At 32.8% G+C, this 7,080-nt stretch overlaps 1 pseudogene; it reads left to right on the top strand.

Moving 5' to 3' along the window:
- The first annotated feature begins 439 nt into the window (after positions 1-439).
- LOC105280012 lies at positions 440-2,008 on the top strand (annotated as a pseudogene).
- Positions 2,009-7,080: the final 5,072 nt, after the last annotated feature.

Here is a 7,080-nt window from a genome sequence, read left to right as displayed (position 1 = left end):
AGTTCTGCGATGACCCCAAAGAAGATTTCTATGCGTTCCAAGCGGCTATAGGCGCGTTTGAAGAAATATTCGCACAAATATCCAAGGACGTGATTTTCTCTGGTTCCGTACCTTGGAATATTTCCGCGAACCTCTCTCCAAACGCGCTCTATATGGTGTGTATGCGCACCTGTAAATTTAAAGATTTTATTAGAACAACACACAAAGTAACAATGGTTTATTGTAATATATGGTAATAATTTTATACGTTTCTCACCACTGTCAAGATCGACGAAGTTGTAGGAGTGGTTTACTGTCAGATGTTGGAAGCCTTCATTGTTTAAACAACTATGGCTGTATTCGAGGAGACGCTATAAATGCTGTAAATGCAAACGCTAAAATCTCCGTTCGGGGAGCCAATAGCGCAATAGCACTAGTGAACTCCCCGAATGCAATCTAGGGTAAAAATATCATAATGGCAGAAATTCAAATAATAGCAAGTTACAAGTGCAAACATGAATCGAAGAGGTATAAATCTTGTTGCATTTATTGTAAAAGAGTTGATATCATCGTCATCATCTGATAGCGAAGAAGAAGAAGAGATGCACTTAGATGCACTTTGTAATTTGAGACAGCGCGTCAAAGGAGAGTTCGACTACATAATTATGTCGAACAGGTTATTCGTAGGTGGAATGATAAAGAATTTAAACTACATTTTAGGTAATAATAATGAATTCACTTTTGCTTAAGTTTTTATTTCATGTACATTTACTAAAAATAAGTGTGCAAAATGGTATTTTATCGTACTGCGATATGATATATCATGTCACAGTATGATGAAAATAAATCATTTTGGGTTGCACGCTTATTTCTGGAAATGTTGTTTCTATGTTTATACTAAGGTTTATTCAAATGTTTTATAGAATATCCAGAGAAACGTTCGAGTATGTACTCTCACTAATTGGTCCAAAACTGAGAAGAAACTACCCAGGACTGGAAATGATTTCTCCAGAGAAACAGTTTCTTATTGCAATTTGGAGAATGGCTACTCCAGATTCCTATAGGTTAGTATATCATGCCCAATAATAAGATAATAATAAGACCCGATGTGATTAATGTTGCCGTGTATCATTCATAATATTTTTATATTTTGTAGATCAATTTGCGAAAAATTTGATGTGAGTACTTCAACAGCTTTATTGACAACACGACGAGTCACCAAGTGCCTTGCTGACTTGGCACCAACATTTATCAAATGGCCAACAGGAAATCGTGTTCAAGAAATCTGGGCAGGATTTGAAGCAATTAGTTCGTTTCCAAAAGTCATAGGAGCCATAGATGGCACTCACATCAATATCGCATCTCCTCGTGTTAATGCAGAGGCCTACATCAATCGAAAAGGTCACCATGCAATTCAACTACAGGTTTGTAATATGCACTTAGTATATCAAGTAAAAGAAAACTTCTTCCCTTTAATTTGTACTTTATCTTACAGGGTATTTGTGATCACAAGACTCGTTTCACCCACTGCTACATTGGACATGCTGGTTTTGTGCATGACCAGCGTGTCTTTCGTCTCTCAGACATCCACGATGCACTGGGCAATCCAGAAAAATTTGTAGACGATTGTCATTTACTTGGTGATGCTGCATACAAGCTTCATGACAATGTAATGGTTCCATATCGTGACAATGGTCACTTGACTGATCGACAAAAAAACTTTAATTACTGTCATTCTTTAGCGCGAGTTTCCATTGAACGAACGTTTGGTTTACTTAAAGATCGTTTTCGATGTCTGTTACACCACCTTCCTATGACTAGGACTAATTTAATTATACAATTTATACTTGCCTGCTGTGTCATGCATAACATTTGTATGTTGCAAGGAGATGATTTAGATATTCTTCCATTCATTGATCAAGCAGATAATTGTTTACTGCAGCAAGTTGCTGCAGATGGTGTACAGACCGGTATGATAAAAAGAGATCTTATTTGCGAAAGACTTGCATTAAGGTTAAGGGAAATGTAGAAGTGAAAAAAGAACACAAGCTTAAAATATATAAAAGAATGTTTTATTTATTATATACTTGTATGTTTTTGGGGTAATTATGTACTTTAACGGACCCAGCCCCGATGACCTTGACCTTGATATATGTTGTCAAGGTCACCCTCCTGAGTGACCTTGAAGAAGTTTTAGCCGTCGCTCATTGTTAGAAAGTTATAAACAAAGAAAGTTTAATGATTTCGCACGAATTTTTAGCTGTCCACATGAAGCAAGGACTTGAGTTTGACACATATTACAAAGGTCACCTTCCCGAATAACCCGCACTAGGTTTTAGTCGTCGATCGTTGTTTGTTAAAAAGTTATTAACAAAAATGTTTAATGAATAAAGCATAATTTTATGGTACCATATACGTTTACGAAAGAGTATATTTGATGGAATTTTAGCTTTAAATCCGCCGGACTCCGTGGCGTGTACCAGGTGATTAAAATCTGCACGGTGAAATCTGTTACACTGGCCCCAGGGCTTTGCCCCTCCCCCCCCTCCGCCCTCCCGCGAAGCGGGCTGAAAACGAGCGTATGTGTCCGGGGCTCCAGTTTTGGAAAATATAATCTAACCAGGTTAGGTTAAGTTAGGTTAAGTTAAAGCAGAGAATACTTTGTATTTAACTGTTTGTGCTTTTCGTTAAAGTGAAGAATACTTTGTACTTATATTAAAAGAAACTATTCTATATATTAATAATTCACTGCTTTAAATGACTTTCCTTTCTTCGTTCATATACATATTCGTCGTTTATATCTTTCAATATTCAATATTCTTTCAAAATAACTACTATATTTTCAAAATTTCTTTTGTTAATAACTTTTTCATAAACAACGATCGACGATTAAAACCTAGTGCGGGTTATTCGGGAAGGTTACCTTTGTAATATATGTCAGTATCATGTTCTTGCTTCACGTGGACAGCTAAAAATTCGTGCGAAATCATTAAATTTTCTTTGTTTATAACTTTTTAACAAACAACGAGCGACGGCTAAAACTTCTTCAAGGTCACTCAGGAGGGTGACCTTGACAACATATGTCAAGGTCAAGGTCATCGGGGCTGGGTCCGTTAAAGTACATAATTACCCTAATTTTGAATCCTGTTAGTGTACTTTGCGATATGGGCATGGGCAGTTTCGCGCATTTCATTTGAGTTTCCAGTTGTTCAAATATTCTTCAAACGTCACAATAGCCTATATGATTACGATAAAGATAAAATAATGTAAAAACAATGTACTTATACACTATAAAAAAATGTTTAATGCGAAATTATATGTGAGTTTTCAAGATAAAAATGTCAAATAATATGTTAAACTATGGTGAAATTTCATACACAGTATCTAGAAGCAGTTCCAGAAGCATACACAGTATGAAATTTCACCATACACCGTACACATATCGCAGTTAATTTGCAAACAGTGTAATATTCTATAATGACATAGTGATACAAATGTCCGTAAATTTGTAATTTTACACAATAAATCATAAGTAATATGTTTTGGATTTTTCTAAAGATATTGGTATTGTGTAGAGTTACAAATGGTTTGACATTTTTATCATTATATATTTTGAAATATCATACTGTTTGTACGTTTACTGTGTATAATATATCCCTAAAAACCATTTTTAAAAAAAGAAAAAATATATGCGCTAAATACATAAAAACTCCCAACTTGTCAAAACTCAAAACTAAATATGAAATCAATAATTAACTAGCCAAGTATCTAGAAGCAGTTTGAGTATTTTACCCAAACGTTTTCCATGCATACTCTCTTATCGCATGGCGACATTGAAGTACTTGGCGTGCCCGAATCACATTAAAACGTACTGTCCTACCTATAAGAGACACAAAATCATTTGTAAATCATTATTAAAAATTATCAAGATACAAGATACAATACAAATCAAGATATTGTACAAATTTACAAGAATACATGACCACTGCGATCCGGGCACGCCAAGTACTTCAATGTCATCATGCGATAAGAGAGTATGCATGGAAAACGTTTGGGTAAAATACTCAAACTGCTTCTAGATACTTGGCTAGTTAATTATTGATTTCATATTTAGTTTTGAGTTTTGACAAGTTGGGAGTTTTTATGTACTTGGCGTATATATTTTTTCTTTTTTTACAAAGGTTTTTTAGGGATCTCACTCTTTTATGTAAAATTTTTAAAATTTGACTATATTTTAGTTTTACATTCTTTTAAACATATAATTAGTATTACATAATTTCTTTTTATGTGTGTTATTATCAATTATTTTGCATGCTAACACGTACATCGTTTCGATGCAATTTGTAATAAGTTTTATTAAGAATAATCTTTTGATTTTTATATAATGTAAATTATTTTTATATATTTTATACTTTTTTCTGTTTTGCTAACAAAATTTCTCTATGTGATTTACAATATTTTTTATTATAACTTTAACAATATAACTTTATTTTCACATAAATAATTTTTACGAGTTTTATAATTTTATGCAACGAATGTAGTAGCGCTCGACGTTATGCAATGAAATTCGTGGTATTGGTGCAGTCAATCCCTTTTTCACTAACTAATATGACGTTGCACCACGTCATCGTCGTCGTCGATGTGGTGCAACGTCGTCGTTGTTGTCGTCGTCATCGACGTGGTGCAACGTCATCGTCGTCGTCGTCGATGATGTTGCTTACAATTACTTGCAATTTATGTCTTTATCGTGAAATAAAACATTTCCTATGTATCACATTTTTTATAGTATTTGCGATTTATATCTTTATCGTAAAATAAAACATTTCCCATGTATTATTAAAATCATTTTTAATTCATAATAAATTAAATCATGCATGTGTGAACAGCAGCTTGAGAGACAAAATCGCTTTGCATGTGTATGTGCGAACATATGTACGTGAGTCTGAACCAGAATACGGAAAACGGAACGTCACGATTCTAACGTATGATTATAATATCTCAGGATTGACTGCACCAATCTTATTCGAACTGGTCGCGATCGAAAGCTCGCATTCACATTTTATTATACAAGTGCCGTTAGATTTTTGATTACGGCTTTAATTCCTGAGATATTTTAATCATAAGTTGATATGACCTGTCAAATGGCATGAATTCCAGATAAGCTACTTGGTAGCGCGCAACGTTTATGCAATGAAATTGGTAACACTCAATATTATACAGTGACTCTCATTGTTTGGAACCTTAGTTTTGATTATGTACTTGGCGTCGCTTGATAGAATTTCAGCACGATGTATTATATGATTTTATATCTTTATATTGAAAATTTGCATTTATATGTCCTTTTGCATCAAACATTTATCATAGTGTACAGGAAGTTTTTAGTCACTCATTCAAGAAGCAAATATCCCACAGGTTCCCTGTGACAGGCAAATGTCCCACAATGTGAAGTAGTTTATAAAGTGAACTCCGTGCAAGGTGTTAAAAGTAAAAAATATACAATACCTATAATGCAATAAAATTCGTAAGACAAGGATAAAATATGTTACACTTTTAGACACTAAAACGGGAGTAGTCAAAGGATATCACACAATATTATTTTTACACAATAGGATAAGAGTATCTTATAAAAGACAAAAATATACATGAAAAGCACACACCAAGGTTTCATGTTTCATTATTACTGAATGATTAAACTTAAAAATTAGATAAAAATTCAAAAGAATAAAATTATTCAAAAGATAAAGTAATGATAAATCAAAAAAAATGTTTTCATGCTGCAGCTTTGCATTACAGATCATATTACATGAAAAAAATGTATATACCTCAAGAACACAAATATTTTATGTTAAAATTCTGGAAGCCATTCAAGAAATTGAAACATATTAAAACATTTCAAAAATCTATTATGCTCTTCGGACATAATGTAAAATAAATGTGCGAATGAAAATTATCAGTGGTCATCTCCATATCAAATACACACTTAAAACGTTAATTTACATTAATTAAGTTGTAAAAATGCAAGCACACGCTATATTTTTTGTTTTAAAACACGCATATATTTTTTAAATACCTTCCATAACATCTAAATAGGATGGTTGACAGAAAACTCGTTGAATCCACGTGGTAGCTAATTAAAATGTTTACATTAAATATTGTTCGTTTTTTTAAATATTCATCAAATTTTAAAAATTTATTGTCAATATTTTCTGCATATAACTATTGGAATATAATAGTCACCTTCTTATGCACATTAGTGTCATCTAAACGAAGAGCATTTGTTGGAATCTGTGACATCATTGCAGAAATCAAATTGTTCACCTTTTCAATGAATTTTTGTGTTGGAGAAGAATCTTTCAATTCTGCACACTGTTCATCATTTTCGTAAACTGCCATTGCAACACGCACTGATTCTGAGAATAACTACCGGTAAAAAACATTGAAATGTTAAAACCTCTGCATCTTGTATGAAGATTGATTGATTTGAGATTGATTGTAAATGATGATCAGATACGCAATAATGACATAAGTTCTCTGTATTATATGATTGATATGAAGAAATATATTGATATTAAAAATTTTCGGAATTAAATTTCATAACAAAAAATACGAATGTGCTCACCAGGATCACATTTAAGTTATTAAATATTAGCATACCTCAAAAGCAAGTGGCACGTTCATTTTTTGGTAGCCTTTTGGATTTAGATGTGACGGAGTTAGTTTGTAAGCTATTTTTAAGTTTAGTTGAGAGACGTTTTCTAATTGTAAAAGAATTTTCCAGTGATACATTTTCACTATACCATCAGGTGTTAACAATTATTTAGAATACATAATGATAATTGTTGTTTAAATGTGTTATTCACCTAAAATTGTGGATGTTGTATGATGCTATTTCGGAAACATTTTACGAGATGAGGAAAATCAGATATGAAACGTAATTTCTTTGCCGGATTATACGGATGTGTGCAACTGATATTATTTTCTGTTATTCCAAAAAGTTTCTACATCTTTCGATTCCACGTTGCGCCATCAGTGGTGATAACATCAACATGGAAACCTGAATTCCCAAGGAGAAGAATACACTCCAAAATCAATTTATGTAAG

The sequence above is a fragment of the Ooceraea biroi genome, chromosome 4 (genome assembly GCF_003672135.1).
Source record: "Ooceraea biroi isolate clonal line C1 chromosome 4, Obir_v5.4, whole genome shotgun sequence".
Taxonomy (NCBI): Eukaryota; Metazoa; Arthropoda; class Insecta; order Hymenoptera; family Formicidae; genus Ooceraea; species Ooceraea biroi.
Note: the sequence above shows the minus strand (reverse complement) of the source record. Positions and strands in the feature narration are given on the sequence as shown.